At 44.5% G+C, this 18,776-nt stretch overlaps 1 protein-coding gene across 5 annotated transcripts in view; it reads left to right on the top strand.

The window, feature by feature from the left end:
* Positions 1–7,004: 7,004 nt before the first annotated feature.
* Positions 7,005–18,776, top strand: part of HIVEP3 (human immunodeficiency virus type I enhancer binding protein 3) — a 272,282-nt gene continuing 260,510 nt past the window's right edge. For 3 of the 5 annotated variants that reach the window (XM_029619610.1, XM_029619605.1, XM_029619607.1), the window contains exon 1: positions 7,005–7,212. The gene's annotated coding sequence lies outside the window, so the exon portion shown is untranslated. Of the gene's footprint in view, positions 7,213–9,480; positions 9,572–18,776 lie in introns of all 5 variants that reach the window. The other 2 variants (XM_029619606.1, XM_029619608.1) reach the window with 1 other exon arrangement.

Raw genomic sequence — 18,776 nt, 5'->3', positions numbered from 1 at the left:
TTCTCAGGGCTCTGATCCCAGTGGTTTTCTTTGGTGCAACAGTTCTTGTGCTTACACAATTTCCAGTAGTTGAGTAGTGCCACCTTACTGTATACACATAGGCTTCTGACATCAGCATATCACACCCAGCAATGAGATGTGTAAGCATCGTCACTCGGTATTCAGTATCTGCATTTGTCTGCTTTACTGTTTTCCTCTACGCTGGCTGTGATCCATCTTGTCCACAGTTCACTATCCTGTGCTGCAATTATCACTCTCTTATAGCCATTCCTGTGTCAGATTTTCATCCATGTGTGATTCCTGAAGTAATTCTATTTCCAACTATTTGTGCTTTTGCCAATTTGTTTCTTTCTTTGCTGTTGCTTTTTTCCTCACAAGTGCTAGTGGATTCTCTCATTCCTTTCGTTTATTTATATGAATGGAGAACAACTAAGTACAAATCAGTTTCTCTAAGAGCCATATGTTCAGCTCCTAAGATGTACAATCATAGCATACATTGGTTCTTATAGATTACCTGGTAGCATTGGAGTTTTTTTATGTTCAGCTGGTCACAATCTTTCTTATGCCAGTCTACAATTCAAAGTTGTATGACAGTACAGGCATTGCAAGCTGATTGATGGCTTGTATCTTATTCCATGCTGCTAAAGCACTTTTCAAGATCATTTTCCGTCTCCTGTAGTACTCTTTGATGATCTTTCTCTGCAATTTGTGATTTTTGTTGCACCTATCTTCACTCCTAGATATTTTAGATACTCCTTCCTGCTCAGAGATGTCTTCAGTTTTGCTTTGTTTTCCTCTTAAGGAAGGTTCCTTAGCACGTTTGTCTAGGCTAAACATCATCCTGATGTCTTCTGAGAATCTCTTCATTATTCAGAGTTGTTCCACTAAGTGACGATCTCTGTAGCTGTAAAGCTTAAAATAATCTATAAATATTTGCAGATGATATTAAGATTTGCCACAGAGTGGACATGCCTGAAGAAGTAGAGAGAATGAAAAGTGATTTAAGAAAGCCTGAAGAGTGGTCAGATTTGGCAGCTAGGATTCAATGCCAAGAAGTGCAGTCATGAATTTGGGGTGAAGTAGCCCAAAAGAGCTGTATGTGATGGGGATGAAAGACTGATGTGCACAGACCAAGAAAGGGATCTGAAGGTGGCAAAGCAATGTGACAAGGCGATAGCTAAAGCCAGAAGAATGCTGGGCTACACAGAGAGAGAATAACCAGTAAGAAAAAGGTAGGAATGATGCCCTTGTACAGGTCCTGGAGTATTGTGTTTACTTCTGGAGCCCTTTTCTCAAAAAGGATAGAGACAGGATGGAGGCGGTCCAGAGAAGACGATCAAAATGGTGCAGGGTCAGTACTGGAAGTGCTATAAGGACAGGCTGAAGGATCTGGATATATATACCTGGGAAGAGAGGAGGTGCAGGGGAGATAGGATACAGAGCTTTCAGATTCCCGAAAGGTTTTAATCTGCTCAAACTTCAAACCTTTTCTGCTGGAAAGAAATCAGTAGAATTAGGGGTCACAAAATAAAACTCCAGGGCGGGATGACTCAGAACCAATACCAGAAAATATTTCTTCACAGAGAGGGTGGTGGATGCCTGGAATACCCCTTCAGGGGGAGGTGGTGAAGACGAAAACAGTGAAAGAATTCAAAGTGGCATGGGATAAACACTGTGCATCTCTAAAGGCTACAGAACAGAAAGGAGATAAGTGTGCAGGGGGTAACTTGCTGGTGCAGCAGTTACTACTCTTAACCAAAAAACCTTGATTCTTTTGATGAAAATGCAACTTTGCTCTCTTCAAACAACAAGGGGAAAAAGGGAGTTGGAGGCATACAACAACTGAGGGCCCTGACTTTTACATGCTGGGGAACTGATAAGCACGGAGGTAACCTGCATGGAGCAGCAGTTACTACCCTTAATAAGCCTTGATGTTTTTGATGCAATTACATCACTCTCTGCTTTGATGGTGGTAGTGGGGGGGGGGGGGGGGGCAGTGGGGTGGAAGTGGAATTGCATCCAATTGACAACCAATACAGTTGCTGATTTTTCCGGTCGGGAGTACCGATAAAGCAGACATAAGTGAAAAAGCACAGGACTGCTTATAAGGCCAAGTCCATAAGCAAAACATGTCAGCACTGTCTGAATTTTCAAGAAGGCTCATTGCCCAGTAAAAATGTTGCTAGCAGTAATGTTTTTTTATAGGCTGTCATAAGGCTTGGGAATAAGTGCATGGAGCGGCAGTTGCTACCCTTAAAAGAAACATGAGGGTGACCTGCAAGGCGCGGCAGACTCAACCATGAGAATCTTGCTGGGCAGACTGGATGGATCATTTCTGCTGTCATTACTATGTTAAATAGTAGGTGTAATGTTATGTGTGAATCATTGACGTCTCTAGAATGATGACTAAATCTGTAACCCAGGAGTACTCTGTGGATTCAGTGCCAGAGAACCTCCCTGAAATACTCCTTGCTGGATCTTGATGTTTCTAACTTATGCTCCCTACCTGTTAATCTTGGCCTTCATAGATCCAGACTTCAATTTGTTCGTACCTGTTTTTACATTTCCTCACTTGACCCTCCTTGGACTAATTCCTCAACCTCCAACTACAACTGTGTATGCAGATTTGGCCACATATGTGCCTGGACTTGTTGATTTTTATCTGAGACACTGCTAAGACTGTTTGGCCTAATGTCTTGCTTGCCCTCCTACTGCCCTGAATATTAATCAGTCTATTAGGAAACTGCAGCGGCTACTTTGTGTGAAAGTGCAGTAAAAGATGGTGTCTGAAGAATCAGTCCTAGCTCTTGCGAATGAAGAACACAGACAGTAAATATGAAATCCCGCTGCTCAAAAGCTATGTTTTGTTTTTCTTTTGACTGCTCAATTTACTCATGGCTCCTCTGGGCTTTCAGCACTGTCAGAACTAGGACAGGATCTGGCGCTATGAGCCTTAATTTACAGCTATCCAGGAATTTCCTTCTTTTATAATCACCTCCCAGCTTACTTTTGTCCAGTCACTGCAGTAAAGCTTCCTTTTGGAAATCTGCAATCATGAACCCTAAATCTGGCCAACAGATGTCCCCCACTGCATGATGATCAATTCACTCCCTTATAAGAGCTGTGAGCACTGCCTCTTCAGCATCCCCAGCCCTGGCTGACCTAGGGATCAGAACACCTGACCCAAGAATCATATCCAAGTCCTCCACATAGCAGGACACAGACTGCCATTGAGCCATCAAGCAAGGCCGGCTATTTTACTTTTTAACAAAATGCTATTCGCATAAACAAAATGCAGAACAACTCTGGTCATGTACATTTCACTCATGATTAGTGAGAATATATCATGGCGGCTGGGGGTAGGGAAGAAGGAAATTTTCCAAGCTATTCACCCAGGTAGATTGGCCTGGTTGAAAATTACTCTGGCTACAAGTATGCATGGATTTCTATAACACATGCACTTTTATGCGAGTTAAAAGCTCACTCTCCCAGGAGTCTGTTTAAGTCAGAAGAATAAACTGCAAGTATATATTTGCATTTTAAAAATTATATGTGCTAATTTGCCCTGGATCAGCTGCCTACACAAATAGCAAGCGCAAAGCATGTGTACACTCTTTGTATGCACCAACTTTTTCATTAGCTAATTTTCAATGCAAAACTACTTAGGTACTTTCTTTTCAAAACTTTGCTACAAAGCATGTGGTGTGTAACTAGACAGGCTATTGAAAATTCCCCCATTATATTTATTATGCAGTGATGTTGTTCAAGGATTCTTATGGTAGGTGTTACACAAATGCCAGTTTTGTTGTCTGATGTGATTCAGCCCAGGTCACATGACAGTTTTTCAACCAATCATATTACACCAGTTGAACTTGGTAAGTTCAGGCGTGCCATAGAAAGGCAGATAGTTAATGAGGCCAAAGAATGACTTCTTGATCTGCACTTACTGTAGAACAAGAGGTTCCCCCAACCTGTCCTGGGGGACCTCCAGTCAGTCAGATTTTCAGGATATCCACAAGGAATATGCATGAGATAAAGCTTGCATGCTATAGAGACAGTGCATGCAAATATACCTCAAGCATATCCATTGTAAATATCTTCAAACCCCAACTGCCTGGGGGTCCTCCAGGACAGGTTTGGGAATCCTTCCTGTAGAATTTTTTGACCTGTTATCTCTGAAGTTTGTGCAAGAGAAACCATAAAAAGGTTGTATTTAAATGTTCTTACCAAAAATAGTTTTTAATAGCACTAATGGCAGTGACCTTTGGCCATTTCCTGGCTGGATTCAATTTGAAAAGGCAATTTTCCAGCCTATCATTAGCTGGCAGAAAATACAGTCCCCAGAGCCCAGTTTTGCCTAATTTAGCACCTTATGTACATTGCACTCAGCCATCATCATAGCAGTGCCCAAATATAGTCCTCAAAATGGCAATTCTGTGCTCAAGGTAACCACACATATACAAAAGCACTGTGATTAGACAAACCATATATACATATAGCTTATAAATATTAAGCATGGGTAACTGGATAACCAGACTCGGCTGGGGGGGGGTAGCAAGAGTCTTCATCATTCTCCATTTAGTTTTTCAATGTTTCATAGTTACTTGCAGCCTACAAAAACTGGGGCAGGGATTAAATATTTAGCATGAAAGGCTCCTACAGAAATTCCAGGCTTTCCTGTGACCTCATATAACATGGCAACATGCTATTGGACTCAAACAGCAACCAACAAGATTTGATGCTCTGGGAAGCCGATAAGTATGGGGGTGAATAGTATGGTGTGGCAGATACTACCATAAGCTTGCTGGGCAGACTGGATGGACCATTTGGTCCTTTTCTGCTGTCATTTCTATGTATCTATGTAACTGTTCTCATGGTATAGAAAATGTGATGCCCCATAGGTGCTTTCTTTTGTAGTGTTTCCACCCATATATATTTTTTTTTTTTACACAAATTTCTCTTAAGATTACTCTCTCACCAATAAACCTATTGTTTCAGCAACAGCCCCTTCCCAACCCACATGAGCAAGTTGCCACTCTGGGGAAAGTCTCCTGAAACATCAGTTTTACTTCACTTTCTCCAGCTTCAGTTTCTCTCTGCTCCACAATGGCCTTTTGAACAGGTCATGCTAATTAATTACCATTTCTGCTTTCACCTTCCTGAGACACTCCAACTGAACCATAATATATCTGCAGTCTACAACAGGCCATCAATATATAATACCATAGTGTGCCTTTATCCATAGGAACTTTCAGACATATTACAGTTAGTATTGTGCTAGGGTAGTGCAGAATGTGTCTGTAAACTGCAGCTCACCATGCTTAGAAAGATAGGACATGAAGCCCTTTGAGAGTTATAGCAAAGATTTTAGTGGTAGGAAGGCTCTATTCCCCAGCAAGAAATTAAGAGCACTTGTCTGACAGGGAATAGCTGACAGTTCTTTGGCCCTACTCAGTGTTAAATACATTTCCTGAAATCTATTTTTCTTGTCTATGACTCGAGTAGATTGTAAGCCTCATGGAGAATAGGCTGTCTCTTATGTGTATCTATACAGAGCTGCATATGTCCAGTAGTTTACTGCGCTGCATTCAGAGAGGTGGCACACTGCATACAGGTATGTGGAATAGTATCCAATTCAATCTCAAAATTCTGACTTTGGAGGGGCAAGGAAACAAACCCTTTGCTAAAGAACCTTCAGGTAGCGGAATGCAACTGGGTGGTGAAGCCCTGGTTCATTTCCAGCATACAATTATCTAATCACTTTGATTTATTGGCCAAAAAAAAGACTATTTATCCCTATTCTGCCTCCTAAAATGTTCCCAACTCCAACGCAGGTTCGACTTTTCCCCATTAGCTCTCTATTTTGAAATTTTCAGCCTACCACCGCCTCCTGGTGCCTCCAGGAGTTATGGAATGTCTGCCCTCCCTCTTGATGTCTTAAGAGGTAGGTCTTCCAGATTAATCCTAGGACCCAGCTGTTGACTGGATGGTGTGCAAAAATGCAAGAAGAAGAATCCCCAGGAGGGGAAGCACACCATCAATTGCTCAGTTGCTGCTACTGTTCATTTCGCAGCACTTAAAAGTAAGGAGAAGAGAAGGATAGTGCAGGTAAAGTGAATGGGGTTAGAAGTGGATGATGTTCTTCTGTTTCAACTTTCAGCACTCGTTATCAAGAAGCCCCCTTCAACTCAGGATTACTACTTTCAACCAATGGAAAATGTGCTTAGGGTAAGTAATAAATTGTTTATCCTACTTTCTAAGTACGCCAAAAAAAAAAAAAAAAGCCTGTGCCAGTTAGAAAAGAGAAATGAGCGGATGTGTGCTCTGGGAGAATGACAAACTGTGAGTCACAACACAGAAACAAACAGCGGGGGCAGGAATTAAAGTTTCAAGTGGGTAAACGTGTGCTTAGCCGCCTAAAAAACGTGGCTTCAATTTTGCCCCCTCCTCCTGAGGCCAACAGCTCATAAGATTACCCGCAAGAAAACGGGGGTAGGAATAGATGGGGGCAAGGAGAGGCAAAAAATGATTCGCAGTTTTTTTACATCTCCGCGTTTATTTGCAGGCGCGGACTTTGCATCTGCTGCAAAGACAGGTGCAATGCAGGCGGTACCAGTGTCACCTTCCCCCCCGGCCCAGCCGCATCTTCAAGTGGAAATTCGGCAGCGGTGGAATACGGTAATCGCTTGCTGTAAGGCAGCCCCCACCGACCTGGCTCTTCGCGGATGGGACAAGTCTTCCTCGGTTCCCGTTTCCGCAAGCCGTCCACCACCTCCCGTCGGCGCCTCACTCAGCCCCAGGCCTAACAGCAAACGCCAAGTTCTGACCACCGGCGCACGTAAAGGGCAGGGACCCGACGCCGGCACGCGACGCCGTCGGAGGCGGGGCCTTCGCCGCGGTGGGGTGGGGGTGGGGGAGGAGACAGCTGGGAGTGGGCGGGGCACGCAGTATTTCCCCCGCGCCTTTGCGCGCGCGCCGGAGGCGCAAGGTGTTTGCGTAATGCGAGAGGCGAAAGGGGGAGGGGGCGGGGTTTCGTCTGTTTTCCACCTCCCAGTCTCGTGCCCAGCAGGCAGCTTTTTGCTGTAGCCGCTGCTGCCGGTGTTGCTCTCGGTGTACGCGCGTGCGTCTGCGCGAGCCTGAGGGGCGGTATCGCCTTTGCCCCCTTGAAGCTGTTGTAAGCACCGAGGAGCCTGAGGCACAGCGCACCGGCAGGTAAAAGCTCTTGGCACCGGTGCATGATTTGCTGCTTTGGAGGGTGGGAGGACGACAGAAGCCGGAGCTCCCCAGGGAAGGGATTTTTTTTTTTTTTTGGCCGGGCGGCCGCTGCGGCTCCTGATGCTGCCCGGTGCCCGCAGACAGACTCTGGACACTCCACCAGCGGGACTTGCACGGGCTTATTCCTGTGGCCATTGTGCGTTTGCGCCGTTAGGAGCACAGAGGTGCTGGGTCCGTTTGCCCGCCTGACAGCTTTTGCGTGGTATTTGGGGACTTGGGCTTAGGGATATCCCCCAAAGCCTCTTTTCGGGCACGTTGTGTCAGAGGGAAAATATGGCGCTGACGCTTGGACCCTGACAGCAAGTTAAGTTTGCGGTTTGTAATCCCGACTGGTTTTAGTTTTGCTTTTGTACGTGGGCAGTGATCCTTGGCGATGGCAGGAATGTGCGGTTTTGGTTGCTTTAGCTGACACGTATTGCGTTGAGCTGGCTGAGCCTGACAGGTGTGTGCATAGATAGATGCCTTGTCTAGAGCAGGTTTCCACTTTGCTTCCTCCCGCCTGATGTACTTTAAAGCGCCCTGCAGACATCTCCCTTCTTTCGGGCTGGCTGATATGTAAAGGAAGGCAGGGCATATGTGCTGGGATTCCGTCGGAAGCTCTTATACATTTAGGTCAGAACTTAGTCCTGGAAAGCAGTGCGGTGACCTTTGCACTGTACCTAGATTCTCTGAGAGTAGATTGGCCCCGTTAAAGCGGTAGTTTCTGTGGGGCATTTCTTATCTACTACGTTTACTCTTGAACTTTTCTTTCAGGGCCGGGGTTTAGGGGATTCTGTGCAGTTCCTTATTTCAGGGCTGCTTTTTCCTCTGAAGAGAGAAGTTCATGTGAAGTGTATTCTCTTGCCTTGTTAATTTGTAGCTCTGCAAAGGATGCTGGATCTGTTTAAAGTTTTGGCTTGTAGGGTTTATGTGCAAGTCCTGAGGCTTTTTTTTTTTTTAATGTGATTAATAACTCTTAAGACAACGTGTACAGCGGAGGCCAGGTAGAAAAGTAGGGTCCTACCTTAGTTCAGTACTGAATTTATTAATACATCGCCAGAATCTGTGATGCTGAAACCTCTTTTAGGATGTTATTTCCGTGAAGGTTCCAGCACAGGGCTTTTGAATAAGACTTCATTCAAATAATTTACGCAAAAGCTCTGCAAAATCTGATGGGGTTTTTTTTTTTTGGCTGGGGTTGTGATGTTTACTGAGTCATTAGACAGGGAAAGTGATTTTGAAATTAGCCGATGGTTGCATTAGTGGCAAGTGTTATACTTTTTGAAGTTAAAAAGTTGACAGGGGTTGTTGCAGTATATAGTAAATAGGCAAAGGTACTTGCAATAATTTATATACTGCAGTGGTCATTCAGACAGAGACCCATCAAAATAATTTGCTGTAATGGAATTGTTAACCCAACCAAACTAAAATAATGCTTTTTAACTAATTTTGTTTGGTCCTTTTATGCCATATATAGGGACTGATGTACTAAAGGTTTTCAGTAGCCTATCTAGGTGCAAAGAAGGAATGCAAAATATTAACAGTTTTAATAATAAATATAGTCTTAACCATTTGATTCTTTAAATGTTAATATTTCCTGATGTGAATGGAGATATGCTAAAGTCTTCCCATGGTTGATTTCTGGGTTCCTCATGAGTTGCTGTTGGCCACCCTGGAGAATGCATGAGTACATGGCAGAAGGGAGTCACAACCCCCTCCACCTGCACATTGTATGACTTTGTAATTTTATTATATTCTATATTTTGGCTGTAATCCTCTGATGATACTTACTTACTTACTTTATTTATTTATAGTTTTTACTATACCGACATTCCGTTGGATGCATCATATCGGTTTACAATGAAACATAACAGCAGATTTGCTTTACAGTGGAACCCGGATTGAACATTAACAATAGAAAAAGTAAAAAAAAAGGGGGGGGGGGGAACCAAGGAAAAGGGAGGGCCATTATAGAGGATGGAATTAAGATGAATATAAATAAGGATCACAACTTATTTACAACATTTATACATATTGACAGATCCAGAGGTTGCTATAAGGGGATGAAAGTGGGGGGAAGGAGGAGGGATCGGGAGAGACGAGGGGGGGGGGGTAGGAGTTGGTGGACAAGGGAGGAGGAAAGGCAAGAGGGGGAGGGAGGAGTGTGGATCATGAGTATGCTTGAAGGAAAAGCCAGGTTTTTAGTTCTTGTTTGAATTTTTGCAGGGTGTGTTCTTGGCGAATGTCAGTGGGCAGTGTGTTCCATAGGGTGGGACCTGCAATGGAAAGGCTGCGCTCTCTAGCGGAGTTGTACTGGGTAAGTTTGGGTGAGGGAGTCTTTAGGGGGTGATGTGTTCATTCCTGCGTGTGTCAGCAGAATCGAAGTACTGGTGAATAAATAAATGTCGGTAGTTAACTTTTTAAACAATATTTAAATCCTTGCTGCAAAGTAATCGAGGGCATGGCAAGCAATTTTCAAAGAAAACTACTTGTGTAATATTTTTGTTTGGAAATTTTGTTTCTTGGGGTAAAAAAAAGTCCACTTGGACTTTGAACTTCCTGTTTGTTTGCTGGCAGAGTAAAGAGGGGAGGGAACACGCATACAAATGTCCAAATGTTATTCTGTCTACCTACTTTACTCCCCCTGTCAAAACACCATTCATATCTACCATAAGCAAGATATGCACTGGTTCCTTGCTAGATAGAAATAGGCTTTGTCTAATGCTTATGCACAACAGGAGAGGTTGCATCTGTCTTTAAGCTCTGGGTAACCATTCGGTGTTAGTGTTTATCCTTGTGGTTAGTTCCGTAATCTTGTATATCATTTGAACGGTTATTAAATAAACTCCAGAGAGCACTGCATACATTTTTTTTGCAACTGGGTTTAGAACTTCCAAGTGCATCCCAATACCACCTCCCCTCCCCCACTCCCAAATCAGTGAGGGTAAAACCTTTATCCCATTGGAAAACCATTACTTGCCTTCTGCTTTTTATCTTATGGGACTCTCTGTAGTTAAGCATAGACAGAAAACTTCTCTAGCTGGGAGGGGGGGGGGGGGTAAGAAAACATCAGTCACTGATTGCAGCGGTGGTGGGGAAATCAGATTTAAGCACTGGTGGGTTGGCTGAATAGACTCCTCTAAAATGTAATATTTTGGGGAAGTGAAGTGTGTGTGTATGGTGGGGAGCAAGGAAAAATGGCACCGCCTTGTATTATCGTGACGACTAAGCACGCTTCTCTTTTCAGCTTCATGCAGGAAGAATGGCAGCATTAATGCCTGTGCTAGGAGTCAGCCCACAGCTTTGCTAGGAATGTTGAATATCCTTGCAACACGTCTGCCAGGAAACTGCAGCGACCGACCGACTGTGTAGGAGGAATGACTCTTCTTGTCACATGCTTGATGGGAAGGAGTGAGGTTGTAGAAACTTTTTTTAAGGTCGTTGGAGTTCTTATTAATTAACGATAGTGACTGGTAATGTAATTGGTGTGCAGTGAGAGGCAAGGAGCAAGCAATTCTGATCAGCTGAAGCTTTACTGGGTGCCTCCTGCACAGGAATCTTTGTATGGGAATTAGGTGTTTTGTTGCATTTTTAATAATACAATAAACTGAAAACTATGCTAGAGAGAGGAAAATACACGCATCTTATATTACAGAAAGTCCATTATAATTCAAAAAAAGAGAACACAGTGGTGGGGGATGGAGGAGGGCAAAGGAAGTATCTTAAAAAAAAAAAAAGCAAATCAAAGACACAATATTCTTCAAATTGAATCAAACCAATCACCAGCCAATTTCTGAAACATTTCTGCAAATAAACTACTTAACGCTTTTATCTGAAATAAGTTTACAGATGAAGAGCATCCAGAGAGATGAACTTATCTTTCTGAAAGATAACCACACACTTACAAATTAAGCACTTTCTGCCTCAGTCGGAGGAGCTTCTTTCTCCTCCTAATCTGAGTACTTCGTGCGACATCAGGGAAGACATGGATTCTCTGACTGCACAAGGAGAAATCCTTGCAGGCAAAACATGTTTGGAAAAACCCATTCCTTGTCTTTCTCAGCACAGTTGGTGTCTGTAGAAAGGTGGAGAAGATAGGGCTATTCACAGACCAAGAATCTCCACCAGCTGCTACACCGATCTCCTTTTCAAATTTAGGCAAATAATGGATTTTTTTAAATTGCCATCTTCTTATCTGAGGGAAAAGCGAGCATTTTGTGAATATTCTTATTGAATAATTCTAGAGGCGATAGCGGTCTTTGTCTTAGGGAAATTAAGGAATCATAGATTCCTTGTTTTCTGGATATTGTCTAAAGCCTCTAATTGATTGTGCAGTAAGAGATGGGGGCAGGAAGGACCACTCTCGGGCCATTGCGTGGGGATTCAGTAACTTTGTCAGACCAGCTATGGTGGTGGGAGATTCTGGTCTGGGCTCAGCACTGACTGAGGCTTCTCCACTCTCGTCCATCGAGGGCTGCTGCACCAGCCGGCTCACGTGCCTATCCATGGGGTCCAGATGTTGAGCCAGTGCTTGGGGAGGAAGGTTCAGGGTTTGCCTTTTCCTCCCCAAAAGTCCGGAAATTACGCAGCTTCCATATTTTTCATAAAGGCCGTGCCGCTGGGGCTCCCTTGGTTGCTGGGAGGTGTCCCCGGGGGAGGCAGGCAAAGCACAGGAACAGCCTCGCCAAAGCCCTATGTCACTGGTCCCAAATTCCCATTGCAGAGGGTGGTAAGTCTCTGCAGGAGCCCCCGAATCCGCCTTCATTGTATGGAGCTGCTCCATCCTTTTCATGGCTTAATTTGCTTTAATAAATGTTGCCACACTAATTTATAAGTTTATAAATGAAAAAAGAAATGGATTTTTTTCAATCTGGAGTATTTTGCAGCAAAAGGTGCTGTACCCACATACTCTCCTCCCCCCGGAGAAAACGTGCTGGCGTTCAGCTTCCTGTGCTGAACATCCATGCCTCGGCCCTCCCTCCATTCCTGTAGGGCTAAAAATTAAAAAGCCTGTCTGCTAAAGAAGTAATAGTCCAGGAAACTGAGAGCAGCTGCTATCATTTCAGACAGACGGCTTTTTCTTCATTTTCTATTACCACTTTTGAAATGTTTTGCATTTGACAACAATAGGGTCCATTCTGCGCTAGGTGAAGAACTCGGGGATGGTAACTTTTAAACCGGTTGTGCTGGCACACGTTTGCGCGTGTGAGTCGGCTCGTGCCCAGGGACGCGGCTATTTCATAACTTGCGCGCATGTTATAAAATATTAACCATGTTAAAAACCTCCATGTTAAAACCTCCTTGTTATATGTAACTTTCGCCTCTTGTTAAATGGTTGATTATGGTTTTTTTTTTGTTTTTTTTTTTTTACCCCTTGTTATATGTAAACCGATCTGATATGAATTTCTTTCATGAAGGTCGGTATATAAAAATGTTAAATAAATAAAATAGCCCGGCCGTGTGCATATGTGTGCCAAATTTTAAATGGGCGAATGCATGGGTGTGCAAATCCTACTTCTGCCTCGTAATTTGGGGGATTTTGAAAGGGGTGCGTGCCGATGCCATTACCAGTTTGCCCAGTTAACAGATCCCCACTGGTTTGGTAGCCTGCACTCCCCTCCGTTACCCAGACCCTTTAAATCTCTCTGAAATGAATCGCTTTTTTTTTTTTTTTTTTTATATATAGTTACGCGGCAGGGGATCTTGGTGCGTGCCAGGGCGCGTAAGTACGTATGCGCATATCTCTTGGACAGTTCCATGCCCTGCTCAGACCACACCCATGCCCTGCCGCTTTTTGAAAAGTTGTGAGATGTGCGCGCTGTGGCATTTACGTACGAGGAGACGCAGAGGAGATAGGATACAGACCTTTAGATACCTGATGCACAATCGTCAAACCTTTTCCGTTGGAAAGAAATCAGTAGAGCTAGGGGTCATGAAACGAAACTTCGGGGAGGACGACTCAGAACCAACATCGGGAAATATTTCATCATGGACAGGGTGGTAAATGCCTGGAATGTCCTTCCGGAGGAGTGAGAGAATTCAAAGGGGCATGGGATAAACACTGAGATCCCTAAAACTAGAGGATGGAGATGAAGAAAAGAGTGCATGGGGGTAACTTGCTGGTGCAGAGGTTACTACCCTTCACCAATAAGCCTTCATACTGTTAACGCAACTCCATCATTGCTCTCTGCCTCAATAGCAAGGAGTTACAGGGAACTGGATTCAGACAGTACCCATCGAAGGCCCTGACTTTTATGGTTTGGGCGGCAGGTACCACCATATGCTTGCTGGGCAGAGTGGATGGACCATTTGGTCCTTTTCTGCTGTCATTTCTACGAATCTGGGTGCCTTTTAAAATACAGTCGATGTACGTGAGCCCGACTTCCCATAATTAATGCGTTTGCCGGGCTTTTAAAATTCACCTTTTATGGGGGGGGGGGGGGAGGGTGGACTTTTCTCTTCCTGATTTAGGTTGTGCACAGCTGTGGCCGTGCCTCTGAACCACTGCTGACTGAGCAAGCGAGAAAGTGTCTTTAAACTTTGCAGCCAGTGCCGCTCCTTGGCTCCGGAGATGGTGCCACTGCATGGCCTGACCCACCTTTTTCTGCCTCGGCGGCTGCAGGCGTGCTTGTTGGGTTTTCAGTGCCCCTCCCCCCCCCCCCCCCCCCCACCCAATTTGAGTAGACTTTTTGAAATCCGGAAGTTCCTTCTGTAAAATAGAATTTTCCTGCCAGCACATAACCCGAGCAGTGTTTTCCCTCGTAATCTCTGAATGGCTTGTGTTGCAGGATGAGCCGAAGCGGATCGCGCACTTGTGGAATTCCCCTGACATTCCGGTGCTTGGGGGCTCCATTTCTGTCCGTGGTGGGGATGGGCCCTTACAGGAAGGGGAACTCGCCTGAAGGGTCAGCAAGGGGATCTAGCCTGCTTTTATAAAGCTTTTGTTCTGCTGCGCTGAATACTGCATCCTGGAAAACTCTTGATTGCTCTTTTCTGTTTCCTCTCGTTTTTCCTACCTTCCCTTTTTCCCCCCAAGATGGCCATCTTTTTGGCAGCGCAGGCTCCCTTACAGATTGAAACGTGCAGGGCAGGACTCGGTTGGAGAATGTGCCTTTCAGTTCTGCTCTAAATAGGAAAGGGATGAAGGGTGACTCCTCCAGTGCCAGCTGTCCTCCTGTGACCCCCAGGGCTTGCGCATCGCCTTTGTGACATGCCTCAACCCTGCCGGCCCTGTCTGATATCTGAGCGTTATAGCCTAGGCCTGGCCACCTTGGGGGGGTGTTCTCCTTTTTGGCACATTTTAATTCACTCTTATGCTGTGATTCATTCCATTCTCTGTCGGAGAATAATTTAAACTTTAGAAAGTTAGTGGTCCTGGTTAGCTGTGTCTGGTTTCTTGAATTTATTATATTACATTTGGCTGTTTTGGAGGAATTTCATTTGACTGTATTTTTATTTTGATGCGTGGATAGATTGGGGTTGCTTTTTGCTGTTTTAGTTTCCCATTGGCGTGTGTTTATCCTTGGCTGTTTGTAGAATGTTTTGTTTGCCATCTGCATTTTAAGGTTATGTTTTCATTTGTTATTGATACTTTTGGAAAGGCAGACGAAATCTAAACAAATAAAATATGGATATCTATATATTCATACTTTCGTAATTTTCACTGCCTTCCATTTTTCTGTCTGATTCTTGATTTTTTTTTTGTAGTCCAATACTCAATCTAGGTATTAAGTCTCGTGATATGATCACTAAACACGCAGACAGGGCCACGCCCAGGATTATGATGGCCGCAGCAAGACTGTAGCACCTCCAGTGCATTTTAAAAGATAAATCTTCGTGGACAGCAAAAATGCATTTTACAAAAAAGGTGTTGTGTGTGTGTGTGTGTGTGTGTGCGTGCACAGGTATCTGAGATGGTGAACTCTGGATCTTCAGTGTGTGGCCACCGGGGAAGGAGGAAGCAGGAGTTCGGGTTCACGCACATTCCACCGGGGGAGAAGGGCAATTAACGACTGCAGTTTGCGTGCACCTTGTGGTAGTTGCAAATGATACTTTTCAGACAGGCCCAATATTTTATTTGTTGCTTTATTTCATAAGACTAGCAGTGGTGCCGCATGGGTGACACCAAAAAAGAGCTTTGGAAACGTTCTGTACTCCGTGGCATATAACTTTCCAGCCTTGCTTTATTTTCGGAGCCTGGTTTTCAAAGGGAAAGCCGGCTTATGAGATCAGCAAGTGGGTGTTGTCCCTAATAACTTCTGTGACTGCTCCACTCTAGATTTTCAGGACACGTCGGGGGGGGGACACGACACGAGGAATCTGACAGGGAGTGTCTTTTGGGTTCCGCAGATAACTGCACACACGTCCTGGAAAGTGGGCTCCTTTCAGTTCTGTGTGGAACCTTTGTCCCCGTGCAGAGCCTCCCAGCTAAGATAACTGTTGGATCTGGTGAGTCGGCTTTGAAATTCCTGGTATATTTTAGTGGATCCTGCTTTTCTAACTCAGCAGACGGACCTTAACAGTGGTCGCCACTTACCGTGGGCCCTTGTGTTCCAGCACTTTGAATATATGTAAATCTAGCCTGGAGCATTCTTTCTGCACTGCCATAGACCTTCCCCGCCTTCCTCATTTACCTACATAAGCCACTGCAGAGCTATGTCGCGTCTCCGCTATTGTACTAGACTAAAGTCCTTTTTTTTTTTTTGAGTAGAGAGACCAGTTTTAAGAGGTCCAGGATCAGTACAGATCGGCTATCAGCTTTTGCTTACCAAAGGTTTTCAGTTCAAGGCGTGACGTTGACCCACATGCTAGATGATTGCTTTTTGATTAGCTGCACACAGGACAGTGGCGTGACTGATGTACGTGTCCTAAACCGTGGCTGCCACTCTGAAAATACATAGCTCCATAGGAGCATCCCTTCTTTCACTAGCCAGACGTGGAGGAGCAGATGTGGTTTCAAATGCTGTTCTGAGATTCTCCATGGTGCAGTAACAAAAAAAAAAAATAAATGGTGATGCTATACAAGCGCTGGCGAAGAGGTGAGAAATTGAATGCTGCAAAGAAAGAAGTTGAAGCCTGAGCTGAAGCCGGTGACAGTTTGTAGAAATTTCTTAGATCTGCCAAAGCAGATCCACCTCTCTTCCTTTTAAACAGCATAAATGTTTTTGTTTGTTTTTAAAAAATATTGTATTTTGGTAAATATTTGTATTTTGGAGAGGAGCCATTTTTGCACGACAGCGGTAGTATGGGTGGCACACGTTATCTCCTGCTTTTCATGCGTTCCCATTCTAAGACGCTGTTTTCTCCTTGAAGGTAGGGAAGGACAAACAGACGTTCAGCACCGCTAGGCACTACTGGAGATGGGTGAGTGGAAGAGATTCAAGAAAGGAGACATTTGGTTCTAAGGCGCACGGGACCTTTTGCCTTTTTACAAAGCTCTCATGACTCCAGAAACTTGCCACTTTATTTGGTTGCTAAAATATCTGTAGTCCAAGGGGTATTTGCTATGCAGGACTCCTGTGCTGAGAGTGTAATCTCGTAGTTTAAGCACAGAAAAATGGTGAGCTAGTCTCCTCTTCCAGCTTGGAATTGTACCCAGCACTTTTTGAAGCAAGGACTCCTGTAACCCATTGATTTGTCTTGTAAGTGTTTAGCTTTCAGGTGAACAGGATAGTGTCGTTGCTTTTTTGTGTTTTTGTCTCATAAGACTATGGGTGACACGGTAGTGTAAAACAGTCACAGGGCAGTGGGTTTTTTTTTTTTTTTAGCATGGCTTAGGCGTGGCAGGGTAAACTGAAGTCCTGCTTTTAAAAGCCACACTTGTGCTTTGCATCTTCATGTGCGCGGGTCTCGCTGTAGTTGAGATGAAGTACAGTTGTTTTAATATTGTGTATGGTAAAAGGTGAAATCTCCAGAAATGTGTGCTGAGAAATCTACGGCTGGAAATTCCCCTGGACCTGAACCAGAGCAGGGCGAGTTGCACCACACCTGTGGACATGATGCAATCGTACAACTTCAAGGCCTCCATGGTTTACCTTCTCTGAAAGGCTTGTTTTTTGTTTTTTTTGTGTGTGTGTTGTAACAGCAGGGATTGAGTTGCTGGTAAGGGCTGCTACTTATTGCCTGTGGTTTCTAGCGTGTGTGTGTGTGAGATCCTCTAATACTTTTGTCTTAGATTTTACAATACTTTCTCCAATGCCTGTAATCGAGACTGTATACCCCTTCACTTCCCCAGCCTTCGCCTGAGCCTCTGACTTGAAACAGATTTCGTAAAGAAATGGGCAGCGATGGTATCTCGGTCTTGCATAACACAAGTAATTTCCGTGATTGGAAATGCAAAGTGCTTGGTGTTTACCGTAGCACTGCTGGATATGTTCATGCTGACATCGTATCGCGGCATGTTCCAGGCCCCTAGTAAGCGTCTACTGGTTCCGTAGCACACGGTGGTTCGGTTGCCATCTCCGTCATCTCCTCTGGCACCTTCAGCAGCGTTCTGTCTGTTTTCGGCACTGTGTTTGTGTTTATCGATCGCCGTTGTCTCACCACATTTATGTTACTGTTCGTCTCGAGCAGCTGTTATCTTCCTGCACGTCCGTGTCCCCTCGATCTTTGAGTTCTTCCCAGTATCTCTTAGAAACCAGTGTGTGTGATTGTGTTTTTCATGTTTGCAGGCACTTGCTCTGCAGAAGGTATTTTAACAGGAAACGTGGGCCTGACCTGCCACGGCCCAGTTAGTCTGCTTGCCCAGTCTCCTTGCTTTCGTAAATGCGATAGCCCCATTTGATATGCGGCTTTCCCTTGTCTATTTTGTAATTAAGAATCCTTTGGGTCCATCCCACGCCTTCTTGAATTCTGTTGTTTTTGCCTCCATCCTCCGCCTCAGGGAGGCTCTTCAAATACATCCACTGCCCTTTCTGGGAAGAAATATCTTTTCTTGTTACCCCTATGAGCCTCCTCTTATGACCCCCTTATTCTAGAACTCTCCTTCTACTGGAACCTGCTTGCCTCTTGGGCATTATTTATACCTCTGAGGTATTTGTCTTCATCTTATCCTGCCCCTCCCCACCCCATCTCTCTTCCTCTAAGGTATATGTATTTTCTGTAGGTCCTTTGGTACAGAGCATGCGCACCACCTAGCAGTCCTTCTCCTTTAGGAAATAAGCCTCTAGAACTGGACACATGAGGTCCGGGTGAGGTCTCACTAGCATTATCGCCCCATTCTCTTCCCCCTACTGACTATGCCTCTCCTTCTGCACTCTAGCATTCTTCTAGCACCGGCCCCCGACTTCTCATGCAGTTTTGCTGCCTTGAGATCTTTGGCTATGATCACCCCGAAGTGAAATCTGTTTGACAGATTCTACTTCCTTTAAAAAAAACTAGAAACATGATAGCAGAAAAAGACCGTCTGGTGTATCCCATCAATCCTTCTGTTATGTTGCATTCCTGACTTCTTTCCCAGCTTCTCTTAGCTTTTCCAGATATTGTCGCCTGTCTTCCTCTTTCTGTGATCTCTGATAAGTTTG

Source organism: Rhinatrema bivittatum, chromosome 11 (assembly GCF_901001135.1).
Source record: "Rhinatrema bivittatum chromosome 11, aRhiBiv1.1, whole genome shotgun sequence".
Classification (NCBI taxonomy): Eukaryota; Metazoa; Chordata; class Amphibia; order Gymnophiona; family Rhinatrematidae; genus Rhinatrema; species Rhinatrema bivittatum.
Note: the sequence above shows the minus strand (reverse complement) of the source record. Positions and strands in the feature narration are given on the sequence as shown.